We start from the raw sequence: 12,670 nt of genomic DNA, 5'->3' as shown, positions 1-12,670 counted from the left end.
GACGGTTCCCATTTAACCAGTAAGATCATCAACTCCACCCATTGCTGCTTCAACCTTTAAACAGAGTTCAGTGCCTACGTGATGCAAAGAAATTTTCTTTATCACAGGGCATCAGCCTCCTGTATATCAGTGTGCAGTATCATGCCTGCTTTCCTAAATCTACTGTTGCCTTCACTTTTGTCACCATTGGTTGAAGGGATATGAAGAGAGTAAAATTGATTCCCAGGAGAGTATTTGTGACCAGAAATGCCTTTTTTTTCCTAATTCATTCATGGGATGTCGCCAGCGAGACCAACATTTATTACCCATCCATAATTGTCAGAGGGCAGTTAAGTGTTAACTACCTTGCTGTGGGTCTGGAGTCACATATTGGCCTGACCAGGTAAGGATGGCAGTTGTGTTCCCTAAAGGGCATTAGTGAACCAGATGAGTTTTCCCAACAATGGATTCCTGGTCATCATTAGACTCTTAAGTCCAAGTTTTTAAAAAAAAAACGTTGAATTCCAATTCCACCAACTGCCAAGGTGGGATTTGAACCCAGGTCCCCAGAATGTCACCTGAATCCCTGGATTAACAATCCACTGATACTACCACTAAGATGTCACCTCCCCAGATTGCATCCCCTAACCTGCATCCACACTGACACAAGTAATAGTACTATGAAACTTAGGCTGTAACTAGAATTATAATCAAACAATGTTTGTATCCTGAAGTAATGGGTCCCACATCAGAAACAATTAGGAGTAACCTTAGGGTACAAACTCACCCACTCGGGATTTTGCCTGCAGGTCAGCCTGTCATTGCTCCAGTGTGGAACAGCCCAACCAAGGGTCCTTAAAAAAGCCACTGAAAGTTGTACCTAATTTTTTGGGGGGAAATAGGAGTGCTGCTCCACATTCCATTATAATGCTGTGGCTCGCCACTTGTCCCCTTACAGTTACTCCATTGCCCCCCCCAAGTCCTGTTCCACCCTTTCAGCTACCTCCTGGAGTAGACAGCCAATCCTTCACACTCCCCAACAGACAAGTTTCCCTGATGCTCATTGTGAACACACATCTCACCAATTCATACCATAATGAAACCCAGCCACCAAGACTGTTCAACAGTCCTGCTCTGATCAGCACGCGACAAATGTTGCTACCTTCTCAAGTATTGCAGCACATCAGAATGAGCCCTCATACTTCTGATCAGGGTTAATGGTATCCCATGCCTGGGCTGTGATCATTCACTTAGTACTCACAGTTTATAAAGCACAGCTCTCCCACATCTGTTATTCAAGGGCACAGTATCTGCTTTCTGAACCTTGGCATATTATTGTTAACCAATGGTACGGCAAGGGGATTTCTATTGCCCCAGCTCTACTGCAGGAGCCTCTTTATTTTCTCATTAATGTGAGGTGGCCTAACTTTCTTCCAGCAACATCTGCTTTCAGTTACAGTCTCCAGTCAGCCAGCACTATCTGCAATAAATTAATAAATCAGAACCCAGTTGCTTTCAACCAGGCTGTTCCATTTTCCTTTGACGCAGGACAATGTCTATCCCTTTCTAATGAGTTGGTTTCTCCCATGTAATACAAATGCTTGTTCTTTCTTCAGCTGACTGGACAGTTTTCAGTGTGGAGCTTGAATTTCGCTCATTGTTTATGGCATCCTCTCTATTAGAGTTATATAGATCAGGCTCATTAAAAAACAACGTCGGTCTGACAAGGAATTTTAAAAATTCATTTTCATTCATACAATCAATTAGGATAACCAAAGCATCTATTTTAATACATAACATTGAAATAAGTGCCACTTTGAATATATAGCAAAACCTTTGTCCACAACTCTACAACGGCTAATTATTACAACTCCAGGCAGGGAACTAGAGTCTAAAAATAGAAACATCCACATGGTGTCTCCTGAGTTCACATCCTGAATTAGTTAAATGCTGGCAAGGGAGTTTTGTGTAGCTACTCCTGCAAGTCTCAGCAAGATGGTGATTTTCAGTGAGGAAAGACAGAGGCGCCATTGAATAATGACAATGCTGCATGCAGCTCCTACAGACCACAGGCTCCCAGGTCCAGGACTGATGTGAGATGCAGTGTGAGACACACACGATAGTTGGAATGTTCTGCCCCCGATGTTGACAAACCTGGGGGCAGGAAGGATACTTCATTTGGTGGGGTGGTGGTGAATTTAATCTGTCTTCACACCTTCGGCAAAATTAAATTCTGAACAGGAAGGTCCACAGTTACCCTCCCACTGAGTCCTGCCTCCAAACTGAAACCCTTAAGTGGTCAATTAAGGACCTATTAACGGCTTCATTGTACCTCTGCTGGGATCAACCCAACTCCAGCCTGTTGTCATGTGATAATTATGACAATGGTTACCCTGCAGGCAGCTTTTCATTTCATGATTTGGTGGGGATGGGGAAGGGAGCAGGGGAATCCTTGATCTAAGGATTGATCTAAAGCTGATTGAAACATTGGACATTTTGGCAGGGGTTGTCCTCTGGGTCCCCCATCTCACCCTTTCCCTAACTCCAAGAACCTGCCCATGCCTTTCACATGGCTTACCATTATCCTGGGTTCTCAGTGATGGTTGGACTTTGAATGTGCTTTTCTACCATCAGCCACAGTCTCTGCAGTGGCTCTGTTTAGCAGTAGACTTAGTAGTCACTGACCGAACAGAAATGCTTGCTGGGCAGAACCTCCGTCCTGGGGGTTTTGATTGAGTGTGTGAGTGGCCTCACCTCTGCCTGATTGGTGTGTGGTTTGGCAGAGGTTTCCTGGAAGGGAAGGGAACTAATGAATAGGCAATTGAATAACTCAGGAGAAAGTTCTTGATGCAGTTAGTAGTTAGAATATGGAATTTGGTAGTTTTTGGATTATTTCAAGTAATAACATCGGTGAATTTAAGAAAAACTAGATTAGCATGTGGAGAGGAAACAACACAATGGGTTAAGATTCTTTGGAATCCTTTTCCTCAAAAGGCAATGAATGTAGAAACAAAATATCTTCAAGGCAGAGGTAGATCGATTCTTGATTACAAAGGGGTGAAAGGTTATTGGGGATATGCGGGAATGTAAAGTTGAGGTTAATGTCAGATCAGCCATGATCTTACTGAATGATAGAGCAGGCTCAAAGGGACAGGTGGTCTACTCTTGTTCATTGCTAATATGTTCTTGGGTTCATTCAAGTATGTACCGAGATTAGGTGAGAATGGGATGGGAAGAATTGGACTGTGACGTTAATACAGTGTAATTAAGTATTCTTATCTTAATACAAACAGTATACTGCTTTTACTTGGGCAAATCAAGTGCAAAGATAAGAACCAAACAATTCCAATCACAGAGCAACATTAACTGCGTCAGCTATGTTCTCTGAATAAGGATGACAGATTTAACAAAATGACCTTACAGGTTCAATGAAATTGAATTTGCTGCCTTTACGCATTGTCTTTTCTGTGCAGAGCACATGCATGAGTGGGCTCTCTATAGAGACCGCTGAGGCAGTTTGAAGGGGTACGGAACCTCAAAAGTAAATAGTCACACACAGGGTTAAAAACTTTCAAGTCTTTAGGAAGTACTTCAAGATTTGTCAACCTTGGGTGGTCAGGTAGAAAGAAGTGGAGAATCAAGGAGCTGTAACTTGTCACTTGGAGGTGCTAAATTTGAATATGCTGAAAAAAGAGGCATGCTGTCAGGGCTTTTCTGGTCATTGGAAACCACCAGGATGTTGATTTTGGGAAATTGAGTATTTGTAATTACATTGAATGCCAAGAAGAGATGGTTAGATTTGTTTCTGATGGAAATAGTCATTGCACAAATATTGTGTCGTGTAACAGCTCAAGCCTGAATGCTGCCCATAACTTGCTGCATATGAACATGAACTGGTCCAATATCTGAAAGGCCAAGAATGCCATTGAACATTGTACAATTATCAGCAAACATCCCCCTTCCAACTTTATGATGGAGAGTAGGTCATTAGTAAAGCAGCTGAAGACACGATCCTGAGGGATGTGGCATAGTGGTAGCGTCCTTACCACTGGACAAGAGGCCCAGGTCTAAGTCCTACTGCTCTAAATTTTTGTGATAACATCTCTGAACAGGTCGATTAGAAAATATCCAACCTGAATAACTCCTTCAGTGATATGCTACGACTGAAGTTATTGACCTCAAACAACCAAAACCATCTTTCTCTGTGCTGGATGTGACTCCAAGCAGTACAGTATGTTGCCTGGGCTCCCACTGACTTTAGTTGTACTGAGGCCTTTTGAGTTGACAAGCCAGGATGCTGTGGTACATTAGCATCAATTCCAGCAAGAGAACCACAACTTCAGAAGCCCAATTGCCTGTTCCACCACAGCTCTGGGTGCAATATGTGCATTGATCTGATAATATTGCTGCATTGACTGAGTGACTAACACATTATATTAATAATGCTATGTTCCAAGCTTCCCCTTTCCATCCCAATCCCATGAATAATTCTACTTTTCATTTCCATTCAGTAGAGTCTTTTGTCATACTTACATGGACTGCAGTTGTCCATGAAGAATGTTCACCACCACCAACCCACCACTGCCACCACCACAGCACAGTGTCTTAGTGGTTACTACTGCTGCCTCACAGTGCCAGGGATCCACGTTTGATTCCCGAATTGGACGATTGTCTGTGTGGAATTTGCTCATTCTTCCTGTGTCTGCGTGAGCCACCCTCTGGGTGCTCCAGTTTCCTCCCACGATCCAAAGATGTGCAGGTCAGGTGAATTGGTCATGCTAAATTGCCTATAGTGTTAGATGCATCATTCAGGAGAATGTGCCTGGGTGAGTTACTCTTCGGAGGGTCAGTATGGACATGATGGGCCAAATGACCTGTTTCCACACTGTAGGGAATCTAATCTTAATGGTGGCCAGCCAGTGATACATGTGTCCCACATGTAAGTAAACAAAATGAAGCTGCAATGGTTCTCTATACTCGCCTTGGGGATCCACAGTGGTGGTCACTGCCAATAACCCATTCATTGCAGCTTACTGGGTCGGCCAATGCTGTCCCACTTATGCCATAGCTCCTTTGGATGATTCATAAGTAATGGGTTGCCCTTGACCAGATTTTGCCTCTTTTGAAGTTGTTGCACTAACGTCTGCAACATTGAGATGCTATCAGATTTGCAAGCACTAATCACATGGTGCATTTCACCGATGACCAGTATTTGAAGCTTGAGCACATTCACTCCATTTACATTGCAAATGGGGAATAAAATGATTGCAAATAAAACATAGCTGTAGTTTGCTAATGCTTGTTTCATGTATTTACTCCTTCAATGCCCTAGCGTCCAGCAGACATAGAGTCCACACTTTTGCCCATCAAACTGACACTGATTATGCCCACCCAGGCCATTGGCCTAGCCATTTTCCAGTTGCAATCCACATCTAGCAGGGAACACAGGTCATGGTAGCCACCTTCAGCAGCAGACCCAGCCTGGTCACCACATACTCTCCTCTCCACAACCTCCGTCCCCTTTCCCTTGCATCACCCTGACAGCCTATTTCCACCCATTCTACCTAATGGGGTGACCCAATGCATTGAACCTACTCTCCTCCTCCCTGCCCCTGAATCCCGATATTACATCTGAATGATTCCCATGCTGCACCTCTCAGTTCGCTTGCCATAGTGGTGGTCACTGTCAATAACCCCACTGCCATCCTTTTCCCCTTACCTTCCAATGCCATTCCACTTACCACCCCATGTACTTTGAGATTCCCTCAATACTATCTTCTCCCTGCCTCTAAATATGTCCCTGCAGTGCCCTCAGTTTTGAATCCCCCATTCCTGTCTTGGTAATGAACACCCATTGTCCCTTTTGATTTCATCAACAATCAACACACAGAACAACCCCCACCACCACCACCCCCACCCCCCAAGGATGGTTTTCACTTCAGACTTCTGACAAATGACAACAAGCAACCCACGGGTAGTGCCCAGAGTTATTGGTTGGTGCTGAATAACATGGAGATTCCTCAATGCCAGCAGTGAGTTGAAACCACCAGGTACCCACTCTGACTTCTATGTTGACAATTCTCAGTGTCAAGTTTGTTTGGCAAAATAGGAAGTTGCATATTAATGAGATGAAGGGCTTATGCTCGAAACGTCGAATTCTCTATTCCTGAGATGCTGCCTGGCCTGCTGTGCTTTGACCAGCAACACATTTGCAGCTGTGATCTCCAGCATCTGCAGACCTCATTTTTTACTATTAATGAGATGAGTTGTGCATGAATAAGGCATTTAATAGGAGAAAGTGAGGACTGCAGATGCTGGAGATCAGAGCTGAAAAATGTGTTGCTGGAAAAGCGTAGCAGGTCAGGCAGCATCCAAGGAGCATTTATCAGCTAAGGCATTTAATAAGCGATGATTATTTTTAATTGGCAACTTTCCGCTTCCTCACAGGATATGTGCCTTGCCACCTGAAAGATACTTAAAAGAGGCAGTGAGATGCTCCAGGAACTGAGATAGGCCTTGCTGGACTTCTTGCCTGATTCTGCCTCACATCTCAGTGTAGCCCATTCTACTCAGACCCCTATAAGTTTCTGCCTCAAGTTTTTACCATGGAGATGAAAAAATAGAACAATCTAATAGACCTCTTACTCAAACATGGTTGGTCTTGCAAAAAGCTATTATTCATAAAACCCATCCACAGAAATTAAATCCTCTCAAGTGGCCAATTCCTTGTAAAGACAAACATCTATTTCACTAACCCAGTGAAGACTGATATTCTTTTATTAAACTATATAAACTGTCATTCAAGATGTGAACAAAGACTCCAACTAACATAAGTAGGTTTGATTGAAGCTGAACAAAGCGTTCAGTGGGCTCCCTTATAACAACGGAGTCTACTAAAACTAAACAAATCTCCAGCCATCTTGTCTAAGCTACACCAGATGGGCTGTGAATCACACCAGTCTAGCAATTTGTTTTTTCTCACTGTGACAAGAGCAAGTTCTTTTTTGTAGGGACCATGGACACTTTAATCACTTCAGACCATATCAGCATGAATCATAAGCAATGTCTTCCTCTGTTTTGAATATGTTAGAGCATTTCCTCCAATGGAAAAACTGTTTTTATGTACCTCAACACATATACAATGTTGATCAAGGTAATTGTCAAATTACCTTTGCAGGACTGAAACCAATAAATTCTCATTTTTGTAAAAACATATCTAACTTACAGTACAGCATCTAACTGCTGCTTCTGGTTGATATCCTGACAGGAGGAGATCTGCTGTCAGATAATGCCTCCCTTTTCTGTCCTGATACATCTCACAATTAGTTTCCCTTACAGCCGACTGCTCCTTTCAAGCTGAAAGCCTCTTATTAGCCTTCCAATTTTGAAAGCGTGCCCACGTCCTTAATAGAACAGAGAATCTGTCTTCATTCTGCTTAACGGAGTATATCCTGCCAAATTCCTAATGCGTGACAGATTTCCATGGGGGCAGGCTTTGCATTCAAAACAGTCACTACACAAAAGGATAATCCAGCCCTTTTTGCTTCATTAGCTTTTTAAATATATATTTTGCCTCCATGTTATTATTTTTGTCTTCTCTTTCTTTCACCAAATCTACTAAAGAAACATACGTTTTGTTCCCAAATCTCTGCCAATGCTGAGCTACAAAAATCATCCTATTTTCCTTCCTTCCCTTTTGAAAAGTGTTGAGCTTCTTTTCAGTCTCTTCTCTGATATTTGGTGCTTACCACTTGACCAGGTGGGTGAGTGGACAAGCATGTGACAGATGCAGTACAATGTGGTCAACGGTGAAGTTAGGTGCTTCGGTGTAAAAAACAGAAAGGAGCAGCATTATTGAAATGGTGATAAATTGGGAAGAGTGGATATACAAATGGATCTGGATGGTTCTTGTATACCAGTCAATAAAAATAGCCAGCGCAGCAAGCAATCAGGAAGGCAAATGGCATGTTGGTCTTCATTGTAAGAGGAGTTTAGTTCAGAAGTAACGATGTCTTGCTGCAGTTATACAGAGCCTTGGTGAGACTGCATCTGAGTACTGTGTCTGGTTTTGATTTCTCTACCTAAGAAAGGATTTCCTTGCCATTGAGGAAGTGCAGCGGAGGTTTACGAGGCAGGTATTGGAGCTGGTTGGGCTGTTCTATGTGGAGAGGTTGGGTTGACTCGGCCTGTATTCACTAGAGATTAGAAGTTGAAAGTGGATCTGACTGAAATGTATAAAATTCCAACAGAGCTGGCAGACTAGATTCAGGGAGCATGTTTTCCCTGGTTGGAGAATCTAGAACTAGGGGATACAGTCTTTGGTTACGGAATAGACTATTTTGGACTTGATGACGAAAGATTTCCTCACTAAATGAGTAGTAAACCTGTGAAGTTCTCTGCCACACAAGACTGTGGAGACCAAGTTGCTGAATTTACTAAAGAAAGAGGTAAATATTTTAGTTAATAAAGGCATCAAGGATATGGTGAGAAAGCAGGAATATGTCACTAAGATAGGGGATCAGCCCCAAGCCTACTGAGTGGCAGAGCAGTCTCAAAAGGACTGAATGGCCTACTCCTGTTCTTAGTTCATATGCTTTAGGATCTATCTGCCCTGTCGGATGTTCATATTAGATCCAAAGTTTCAAAGAAAAGTAGTGAGTTCTTTCTGATGTCCATCAAAAAGCCCTTAAAAGTAATTTATCTGATATTCTTGTTTCTGGAAGCTTGCTTTGCTTTACATATAAAAAACATTAATCACAATTGCAAAGTGCTTAATTGGTTTCTAAGCACTATGGGTGCCCTGATATTGTGATGATAATTGGATATCTATTTTTTTTTCTCTATGTTCTGTATGGCACAACAGAATGTCACCAAGATGCAATGCAGTCGTTTATCACCTCTCAGTCCGTGGATCCTTGTGTTCCAGCGGCTTTGCATATGTGGCTCATTCATAATCACATCCTGACCACATTAGTGGTTACCATCTTGGCTCCATCACCATGATTAGAGTGCAAACAATATAACTTTTCCCAACGTTAGAATCAGTGCCAAGAGAAACAAAAATGACATTACTTTATCACGGGTGCTTAGAATTGTCTGACATTGTCTTTGAAGCAGAATTAGAAAAGCTGCAATACTGCCTCATGAAGTTGCATATTCCTGTTATAAATGTAATCCATGTTTAAAATGTTAAAAGCCAAGCTAAACATCCATGTCATCTGAATCTATGAAAAGCAAGCTTATGAATTAAGGACACATAATATAATGGAACGTCTGGAAGTATCCCAACAGTTTTCATCTTTATGCAGCATCTGAAATCAGTTTGAAGTTATTAACTGTCTTCCCTCTGCTCTGCCTTCATTTTTTCCTAACTGACATGACCTCTATTATGACGTATAATGACATTTTGCATACTTGACCAGTATTTGATCGCTTCTATCAAGTCTTCTACTTCATGAAATACACTGTTACATTGATAAAGAGAGTTTTACTCTAAGTATATTTCAGTAATGTTAGGCAAACTGAGCATAAAAACTGTAATACAAGCAAACCTATTTTAAACATGAATTTGGCTAAATTGAACTTGAAGACCAGAACATTTCATAGTTGTGCTTATTCAACCCCTACATCAAGCTCCAATAAGAACGACAAGAACAGCTCTTCTCAGTCTGGACCGTCTATATCGGGTCAGCTGTGCAAACAGACCAAAATCACCACATAGTACAAAAGGCTGTTCTGGAAAACATTTAATGAAAGTACACAAAGTGAGCACTTTTTAATAACAGGCCACGCATCAATTCTTATGTAAATAAAAAAGTCCGGATTTGATTTACTGCCTGATGAATTGTTAAAGGTCTTTAGCCCAGTCACTGTTGGCAGCCCATTAATTTTGCACAAAGTATACTGAAAAGATTGTATTACTGTGCTCTAATTCCAGTGCAGCATTCAAAACCAATGGCAGTGTAGCATAATGATTGGATTTAGTTCTCTACCTGGAGCAGCAGCAAGGAGATTAATCGAAATTCACTGACCGTTTATGCCAAATCACGCTGTAAAATAGCAAGCTGTCTGCAGTCTGCATCGTTCTCCCTTCTACAGCTAACCCTGCACAAACCCTTGCTTAAAGCAACCTCTGCTTCCAGACTTCCAGCTAGTCTAGACATCTGGGTTTACCTATCAACTCCGCAGAAAATTATTCCCTGGACAACAGGAAAGGACAACAGCTCTAAGTCAAAGAGTACGCACAGGAATCAGAAACATGTAAAAAGGAAGATGCTTCAGCAAACAAGAGACACTCTAGGGAAAGCACACAGATTAAAATCAATTCCTGTCCACAGTTGGACTGCGTGGAAATTCAGGGTAGGTTAGTTGAAAGTACATTAAATGAAAAAGACTGTGTGAGTCTGTGCTAATAGTTATGCTTACTTTACCTCAAAGAAAGGCCTTTTGGTACGCTTGTTGTAGTAGATAATAAAGATCACCTGGATTGGCTGGTAGAGCCACAGCCTAAAATATCCAACGGCTGTAGTGAATGAAGCCCTCAAATCAACCGGTAAAATAGTTAAGACAGGCACTGACTCTGCCCTCTTGAAAGAATTTCCCTACATTTATCAGTGTGTGTGTGTGCAAACAGAACACACAGCTGCCAAATGCAGCCCTTCCCCAGGCTCTGCCAATATTCTCCTTCCTGTCTCGCTCAATCTTTCCATTCACTGCAGCACAAAAAAGGGAATTTTTTTAAAAAAAACACACAGCAACTGAAGTGTGAGGAGCAGGATTGCAATTTTTGTTTAAATAGGCTTAGCATTTTCAGTGGTCTGTCCTCTCCCAATTTGCATTGTAAAATAACGGAACATTGTGTGTTTTATACAGAATTCTGAACTGAGGTATTGAGGCCAATATATTGAAATATATTTTCATCATCTTCAGGAGTTGTGAGACTGAAATCTCTTTGTTATGCTGGGACGACACCCCTGCACTCGGGCTTGTGGGATCACAAGTAACAAATTAACCCAAGATAAGCATTGTGAACAAAATTGTGAACAACTCTGACCTGCCTAAAACACTCAGAAACGTTGGTGTGCACTCACCATTAAAGTAGTTGTATTCAGGCTTCTTGCTAAAGTGTCTGTCTACCAATTAATTTTGTTTTCAATTCTTTTTCTTTTGGAGTCCACACTGCTGTTCCAGCATTCCAGTGGTGGGTTTCATAAATGTGCAGCATTCCATGGTCCCAAATGAATGGTGCCAGTGTATGGTGCTTTTGCCACTGAGCCCTGTGCCATTACTACCTCTTAACTAATAAGGATCTGCCCCTTAGGAGGCAAACAGGAATCTTCAAGAAACAATTAAGACCCAAGGATGCTGAGACTTCCTGTAAGGTTATTCTCACTTGATGGGAGAGTTGTAAAACCATTCAGAAATTCTTGTGCCAAGTCTTCTTGTGTCTGTTTTGAGCTCCCTAACACAGAAATCTCCCCACTTTTTCTGAGATGCTGCCAAATGAGTAATGCATTCCTTAATGTTTCAGATAGGTATGTGGCCTCACCAATGTGGGGATAGAGAGTGGGGCATAATTACAGACAGTTGGGAGATACACTGGGAGGAGTAATGAATGGCTGGAAGGTCTAGCATCAATTATCAGCAAAGCATGAAATCTGGGCACCAAACCTGGAGGTGTAGTGATTCAGGAGAGTGATTGAGGGTGAGGGGAACCATTACATGGATGCTGGAAGTAATGGGAGTGCGGTGAGGCAGAATGTGAGTATCCGTAATCAGGACAGACCATTACAGTGGGGTCAGGAGTTGCCTTCTTGCTTCTCTGGTTTCACATTCAGGTTTTCTCAGCAATCATTAAGACTAATGGTTAAACTGAGGTTGTGTATGGATGAGAAGAATCTCAGGCATGAGTTCAAACAAGATTAAGAGAGTTCTTTTAGGACTTTCAGCATTCAATCAACATCACAGAACAGATTATCTGGTCCTTAACACATTGCTGCTTGTAGGAGCTTGCTGAGTGCAAATTGGCTGTCATCTTTTCACAATTACAACTGTGAGTGCATTTGTAATATCTTGAAGTTTTGAATGGTTCTGTACAAAACAAGTCTGTCTCCTCTTTTTCAAAACAAGAGTAATAAAACATTTTGCTCCCTTTGATCCAGGGTGATGAATATAGCGCTGGAGGTATTGAAATTGGGCAAGAGGAGAGTTCTGAAGGGAGGAGGGAAAGGCAGTCACACCTCCAGGATCATCCTGTGAAGGGATTGGAACAGCTGACCTGGGAGGTCAATTCCTGGGCATCTAAACCAGAAGGTCTGGCAATTGCACCACACTAAGTTTAATGATCTCCCACAAGTGGTAAAGGTCAGTCAACAGCTTGCTGACATGACATCACTTACTCATTGCACCACTAACCTAACATTGTTCAATGCACATTCACTCACCCAACAACAGTCCCTGACACTTGGAACTATAAGACCATAAGACCATAAGACATAGGAGTGGAAGTAAGGCCATTCGGCCCATCGAGTCCACTCCACCATTCAATCATGGCTGATGGGTATTTCAACTCCACTTACCCGCATTCTCCCCATAGCCCTTAATTCCTCGTGACATCAAGAATCTATCAATCTCTGCCTTGAAGACATTTAGCGTCCCAGCCTCCACTGCACTCTGTGGCAATGAATTCCAC

General features: G+C 42.1%; 1 protein-coding gene across 2 annotated transcripts in view; it reads right to left on the bottom strand.

Moving 5' to 3' along the window:
* Positions 1-10,612, bottom strand: part of LOC132817531 (spermatogenesis-associated serine-rich protein 2-like) — a 149,581-nt gene extending 138,969 nt beyond the window's left edge. Inside the window, exon 1 of one of the 2 annotated variants that reach the window (XM_060828024.1) lies at positions 10,410-10,612. The gene's annotated coding sequence lies outside the window, so the exon portion shown is untranslated. Of the gene's footprint in view, positions 1-10,010; positions 10,055-10,409 lie in introns of those variants that run through there. The other variant, XM_060828025.1, reaches the window with a different exon arrangement.
* Between the last annotated feature and the right edge of the window lie 2,058 nt (positions 10,613-12,670).

This window comes from Hemiscyllium ocellatum, chromosome 7, assembly GCF_020745735.1.
Source record: "Hemiscyllium ocellatum isolate sHemOce1 chromosome 7, sHemOce1.pat.X.cur, whole genome shotgun sequence".
NCBI classification, from domain to species: Eukaryota; Metazoa; Chordata; class Chondrichthyes; order Orectolobiformes; family Hemiscylliidae; genus Hemiscyllium; species Hemiscyllium ocellatum.
This window is presented reverse-complemented; position numbering and strand designations above follow the sequence as displayed.